Below are 7,644 nucleotides of genomic sequence, written 5' to 3'. Positions count from 1 at the left end.
CTAGAAGCAGCATTAGGAGAGATTTATGAATCATCCACTTATAACTCTAGGAAAGAATCTTCTGTAAAGAGAAGACTGAAAAATCCATTTATTGCAAAATCATTTGCTGGGATCATCATCTGTCTCTCATGCTGGTGTAGAGGCACGTTGCACAAACAATCCCCTATCCATTAACTGAATCTGGTGATTGTGAGAAGTTAGTAAATTCCTTGAACACATTTATTGCCATTTTGGCGTTTTTCAACAAAACATAGCACCCAAATAAACTTGTTTGGTATTACATTCTCAAGGAACATGTTTGATGTTTAAAAATACATTTACTGGGAGGAAATTACAAAAGTTCAGAATTTGAAATAATTAAAAATAAACAAATAAATAAAGCAGGTTATACCCTAGAGAGAGGAAAATTTTTAGCTGGCTTTTCTGGAAAAAACATGTCATTCCAGTATTTCGCAAAGTCAGTCCAAGAGCTATAAACTGAGACTTTCACATTTTATTACAAGTTTTACTCAGTCCTGACCACTAAGTTTTCTATTGCCTATTAGCTTATCATTTAAGTCTATTACATGCAGAAAAACTGTAGCTTTCCTGCATTCATCACCTTCACAAATTCTGTTGCATTAAGGTACATTGAGTTACAGCCCCTGCACCTTGGCAGAATGCTTTTCCCTTCTGAAGGCAAGGTAAAACCCAGCTTTAATTACTCCGTTCAAGAAATTCTGACATGATCTGCCATGCCACTGTCCAAGATTCATCTTTCTGACCAAACTGACCATTTTTTAATCAGACAGGGAATAAGGAGACCTGCTCGCTCCAATGGTCTGAGCAGTTGGATGATGCAGAAAGCCTCTTCACAGCTCTTGGGAGGACTGGTGAAACACCTTACTGGACACACTCCCTCCTGCAGTGGATGCCTTGTAAAACAGGACAGTTCAAGCTGAAAAAAACAAATGCTCTGTCCTTCAACATCTATCTCCTGAGAGTATTCCAATGGCGATATTCATCCTGATATTTGAGTGGTAGTTTTAGGTTTGATTCTAGACAGATTCTTGAGCAGAATTCAGGCTGTAGACTACTTTTGAAGGATCTGAACCCTCTTAAAGTAACATTTGCATTACCTAAACAAGTAATTGTTTGACGCTATTTTGAGTGATTATTTACTGAAGTTATAGTTTGTCACCTGAGGCAATCGAATGGCTTGTTGTCGTGGAAACATCTCTGCTGTCACCAGCACTGAATAGAGAGGGAGGAACAGAAGAGGGAACTGAAGAAGAGATGCTTTGTTGAAATGCCTCTCTCTAAAGTGAAGAAATTATTTCAGATAAAGACAGGCCACACTGAGACACAGAACAGGCTTTCAGCATACACAAATTTCTAAGATATTAGGACGTTTGCAGGCTTGGTTCAAGCCCTTTCTAATTTAACATGACACTAGGCTCCTGCTGTCAAGCACTGCCATCTCCCACAGTTAACAGCAACATCTGCAAGGCCCTTTCTGATGCTGAACTTGCTATTGCAGAAAAATCCTGCCATCTTCAAAAATAGAACAAAGACTCTGTAACAACCTGCTGTAAGAAAGCACCTGCTATCACCTCTCTATTTGATTTGTAAAAGATTCAAATTCTGACTCTCAGGGCTTCTTGTCTGAGTCTTTACCTGGTGTGTGATCTTGACATGTAACCTCTCTGCTTTCCCCATGCCAATACTTTAATTCACACTGAATGGAGATTTAAGGTAAGAGTTGCAGCCAGAATTTCCCTTAAAAGAGCATGTCTTCTACCCAAGTTCTAATTAAACTGTCCCACAGATTTTCCTCTCTTTCTTATTGTTCAGGTAACAGAAAGTTCATAAAAACCTTTAAGCTGACTTTTTTGCATCTAACCCATAAAGACACAAGAGAGAATAGAGTTTCCACTGGAAGGGAAATCAGGACTGCACGTTGTCACCATGCAAATTACACAGAAGCAAACAATGCAGATTAACACAATGACACTGAGATTGGAAGGTATTGGAGATAGAAACCTTCTCAGAAAGCAGTTAAACTACAAAACAGCTGGAGAGCACATTTCACAAGATTGCCATGCCCTTTTCCCATAGAATTAGTTTATTATTACACAATATTTTATCACCAGAAAAATATTTTCTCCCATTTTGCTCTCCCATAACGCAGAAACACACTGCAATGACTTTGCTAGTCACTTGGGTAACACTGTTGGAACTGGGGTGGTGGCGGGGGGAGACTGGGTCTACAAAGAGTTATCTATTTTTCATAAAAGATTTTCAAATTGCATTTCCTCTCTGAAACAGAATAAAACTAGAACGCGATTCTTTTGTTCACTGGTAGTGTCCTCTGGAGACAGCATTAGAAAGAGAGAAAGTGCAATGTGAACCTGTAGTGCCATCTGATGGCACAAAATTAAAACCACACAGGTTGTGGGTTTACTAGAGAAAGGACAGGTGCCCAGTGCAAAACTGAAAAGCACCATTTTCCTGCCAGAAATACCGAGTAAGATAAAACACATGGGTGCACAGAGGCTCCAGACGCAGAGGCGCTCTCGCTGGAGGTTAACTGGCGTTAGCTGGGCTCCTCTGGACTATCTTCTCTCACTTTTTAAGAACACATGTTGAAGAAGTATAACTCATCAACAGTTGGGTGACGACTTTTACTCTGGTGCTTTTGGCATCCTACATCTACCTGCAGGTGACAACGAGCTTGCTGCCAATAATTAACAATGGAAACATGAATCGTTAATTACCTTCGTGACTCCACCGACTGACGCCTCGGTAAAGCTGATGCAGATTTCACCAACCCCAGCTAACCCAGCTCCATAGCTAATGAAATGGAAACCAAAACCAAGCTACAAGTTTAGCTGCAAAGTGAAGAGATTTTAAGGCACGCTTAACTTTTTTGGTTTTTAGCCCATAAAGAGCACTTGCTCCTTCTCTCTTAATGCTTAACTTGTTTATTTAAAAAGTACACTGACATGTAATTATGATTCAGGAATCAGGATTGAGAAAATATCACCTGTCGTTAGACAGGGAATAAAATTGTAAGAATTAGCAACACCACAGGTGCATAAGTGGAAATGCAAAAGTCGTGCACGAGCTATAAGTGGCCTCTCTGTGCTGAGGTACAGAGGGTTCGAGAGAAGTGTTTTATGGCAGAAAAGAGGGTGCAGCGCCAGGACTCTGGACTCTGCCATGCGAGAGCCCAAACTAGGATCTAAGCCTGCACTTGAGGCAATTTACACAGGGGTGGTAAAACTCTTTCTCCCAGGCTTAGGCGCTAGGAGCCTCATGCTGCCAGGGGCAGCGCTGCTGTGGAGGTAGAGTGTGCTTAATATTTATCCAAGGAACAGCAACAGATTTGCTGTCCAATGCTGAAATATATATGCTAAAAATTTGTGATTTATACCATTGCAAAAGTTAAAAATTCCACTTCCCAGTCACATTAAGATACTAAATTTTAAGGTGACAACATTCTGACCACCATATGCGCATACAACTAATTATGTGCAAATCTGCTTCAAGTTATTTTTAGTAGAGAGTAAACAAATTCCCTTCCTGGCCAAGTCTAGTGGACTTTGTCATCTGACTACACAAACAGAACATGGCTAAAAGTTGGCAATAAAACATGTGAAATTAGTGGATCAGTATCAAGCAGTAGCTTTCCCAAGAGCAACTTGCTGCAACACTATCTGCTTGTATACTATATTTCTCCTAGTCATGAAGGGTTTTTTTGTTTGTTTTTCAAACACATTCTTTATAGCTCTCGAATGTTTATGGTGCACTGACTCAAGCAGCTTTAGAGGTGAAGTGCTTCTATTTCACAAAGTGGCACGATGCAGCATTCATACCATTCAAGCAAGACAAGTAGTGACGCAGAAGGGCATCCTCATTGAACAATTTTAGGCACCCTACAGAAGCTCTCTGTACAGTCAGTAGAAAAAGGTTGTGTTGGGGAAATTCAAGACCTCTGAGAGTTTACTCTCTGAATGGCCCCTGAAAAAACCTGTTTCACATTATTTAGAGACAACTTGGAAGAGAAGATGCTAACACCTTAGAAAAATGGTGCAATTGATGCAAAAGTTGCCACAGAAAAATTTTGCAAGGAGTCAGTTTCCCACACCATGTGGCAGCATGAATGGCCCTTGCTAACACCCCCATTCCAAACATTGGAGCAGCAGGGTTGTGGGCCAGGATCAAAGACCTGCAAGTGGTGTGACGTGACCCAGAACCATCCCTGGGAGCTCAAAATTCACCCTGAACAATCCAGCACTGTTAAAGCACGTTCCAGCCCTGGGTAGCAGCAGCTGCACAGAGGCTCCACAAAGTGCCTCTTCAGCACTGAGACTTGGACTGTCAGAGCAGCAATCCCACCACAGTGCTAGCAATAAAAGATGTACCTTCTCCAAGCAGAGAACCCCCATCAGCTCTGGACCCAGGTATAACAAAGACACCAGCACTGGAGCAGGAGTTTCTGCATGTGACCTTGCCCAATTTCTATTAGTGGTGGCAGCTGGCAAAATTCAGAACTAATTGAACTCAGCCTCCCTTGTTAAATCCCCCACCACACACACACCTCAGTAGTCACAAACCTGTGGGTAAGGCTCCCTCTCCTCCCTTTTGAACAGGATTTGCAAAAGGGAGGAGATGCAGCAGATTGCAAGTGTGTTGGTGCAGACAATCCATATGGATCCACCCCAGTGGGAATACCTCTGCTGCAGATAGCCTGAAGCCACATGAACTGTCTTTGGCCAAATAGCACCATCAGCCTTCAGGACTATGCATATCAATCTAGACCAGGCTGCGAATGTCTAGGCTGCAAAGTCGTACTTGAATTATTAGTGTTCTCACTGCCCTGGGAACATGTCTTAAATTTTTGTGTGTTTGAAGATAGGAGCCTACTGCCTGCAGTCAACTGTGGGAAAGCCTGCCTGTTTGTCAGGAGCAACAGTGGGAGTGAACGGGAAGACATCAGAATTTCATTGTTTTATTTTTCTTGTTGCAGAGTGATGCAGTTAAGGTGGAATTCACATTCCCACCCACAGGTCATTTGGTAAACTGTTAGTGAGAAGGAGAAAAGAGCTAGGGCTAAAAGAGTCTGCCAGATGGCGGAGGTCCGGCAGGGACGGCCATCATTAGTCCTGAGGGCTTTCAGGTAAACTCTGGGTGCATGTTTACATGGGCGCAGGCAAACTAAAATGTCAGCTGGCTCTGGTGCAAAAGCTATGTGTGTACCCACTATATATGATATACATATATAAATGTGTGTGTGTGTGTATAACTGAGGTGCTGGGCACATGTACCTTGCTTCTTGGCTAAAAGGCTGATTATTAATAACTTTCTCCTGCTATTTTGTTTGCATCATGTTTTGGGAAATGCAACTGCATATATGTATGTTTTTCTGTCAATAAGATTGCAAAGAAACACCTGACTTCATCAACTTCAGATGCTCAATACCGCAAGTCACTCAGCACTCAAATCAAAATGTGTTGTAAGTAATGCTATTCACTGCATGAAGTTATGTGAAAATTTTGGAAGATGAAAATGCAGAAATGAGTGTTATGAAGTTGCAAGCTTATAAAAACTGCTTCTCATAGCTGTCATTAGGAACATATCTGTGCTGTATATTTCTTCACCACTGTAAATATTTTGTAAAGGAAGGCTCCAAGCAGTGTTTTCATGTTCCTGTCCTGCTTCAAAACTAGAAGCAAAGTTCAAGTTAGATAGAGATAATGAAAACAAGTTTTTTCAGTGCTGAATATCCTTCCTTAACAGGAGGATGAATCTCATCTTTTACACATGAGACTTTAACCTACAAGAGGAACTTGAGGATGCTAATTAGCTTTTCCATAATAAAAGATAATGAAAGCCTTTTAGTAATAAAAGGAAAACAAATGAGCTATCTTAAAATAATACAGAGAGACAATCTGAGTGTTTGGTTTCTAACCATTTCTATTCCTATTTAAGTAGCATTTGTACGTATATAGAAAGTTGTTAGAGCAGGTTTAATATCTATTTACAAGTTGGTGAGTTCCGCCTAATTTTTGCTGCACAGATTAGTAGTTTCTTAACTTAATGATTAAGTAGCAGTTATTCCTTAATAAGTACCTGCTGGCTGTTCAAACAGTTTTAACTGGAAAGATGTGATCTTCTTTTAACTGCCTTCATTTAGTACTGAACATGACCCTTACACTGAGTTATTGCAATGAATTAGGAAGGCATTAAGAACACACTTAAAATCCTGAAATTTACTTTGCCTTTTTCAGCAGAAACAGAAAAGCCAGAAGACAAGCCAGACACTGGTGCATTCTGGAAAGGGGCATATTGTTTTGTGTCAAAGGCTCAAGTTCTCCAAAAGTGTAGGAATATAAGGAAGCACAGTGCTACCCTTACAGTAGCATTATTACCATGTATTACCAAAAAAAAAAAAAAAAAGCAAACAAACTTACAATTAATAACTATTTTATGCACTTAAGAGAAGACCAATTTGTGCTAGGAAAGAAAAGTGCACGTAATTCCTACAGATCTACAGATTCCTTTTTTTCCTCTAGAAGAATCAGGCAAAACACAAGTTATAAACTCCTTGCATTCTTGCCTACCACAGGAGGCTGTTAGTCATTACAGAGTGGGCTCTTAAATTATTCAGAATTTCTATATGTGTTTTGCTGTTTTTTCTATGCTTACAGAATAATGTATCAGTTTGGAGAACAGGCAGTACTTTTTCATGTTACTTTGAGGAAGAAATTCAAATAATGAATATTTATTTTATTTGTGTATCTTCTAAATGCTAAATCTGAGCTGAGCAGTACAGCTGTACCTAATTTAGATGTGTCAATAGCCATATAATATCCTCCTCCTCAGTTAATTAATACTAATCCAAAGATTGAATTATCAGCCTTGAAAAAGGGCACCTATCTTTGGAACTGTTTAAAATTCAGCATGTCTTCAAAACTGAGTAAGAAAATAATAAATGTAGAATTAATTGAATAGTTAGCAGCAGCTGCCACATCCTGTGTGTCTCTCCTTTCCAATCTAGAAAATGGACTGTTTTGGAATATAGAACTGTAGAATACATCAGTAGGACAAAGTTATGCTGTGTCTGTTTGCCTGCAAGATTTGAGATAAGTTCAAACAGCCTTTGCAAAAACACCTTGCCTGGGACTGCAATTGCTTGTTAAGTATTAGTGATTTTGTGCTTGTCAGCTGCGATAGGAGTTAGAAAGAAAAAATTTATTTGCCAGGGTTTCAGCATGCTGAACACTAGGCAGACAAATAAATGGAGTACCTATCATCACACTGCTGCTAATGTGTCCTCTTTTTCCATAAAAAAGAAAAAAAAAAAAGCACCAAGAAGGAACACCTGAGAGCTGGACATTAAAAGGCTGCATTTAAACATTCTGAAGTCAAAGTCACCTCTTCTTTTCCTTTCAGATGCACACAAGAGCTGGAAATATCATAAACATGGATGGAAAATGAACTCCTATGTACTAGTATTAAGAACTTTCCATCTCCATTGAAGAGAAGCATCCATCAAATTAAACTGTCCCCATCAAGCAGAGCTGTGCCCCTCTCTCATTGTGTTCTCCCAACAACTCGTAGCAGTCGTGGAGGTTTTGGCCTATTTTTTTTAAAAGCAAC

This window comes from Apteryx mantelli, chromosome 5, assembly GCF_036417845.1.
Source record: "Apteryx mantelli isolate bAptMan1 chromosome 5, bAptMan1.hap1, whole genome shotgun sequence".
Classification (NCBI taxonomy): Eukaryota; Metazoa; Chordata; class Aves; order Apterygiformes; family Apterygidae; genus Apteryx; species Apteryx mantelli.
Note: the sequence above shows the minus strand (reverse complement) of the source record.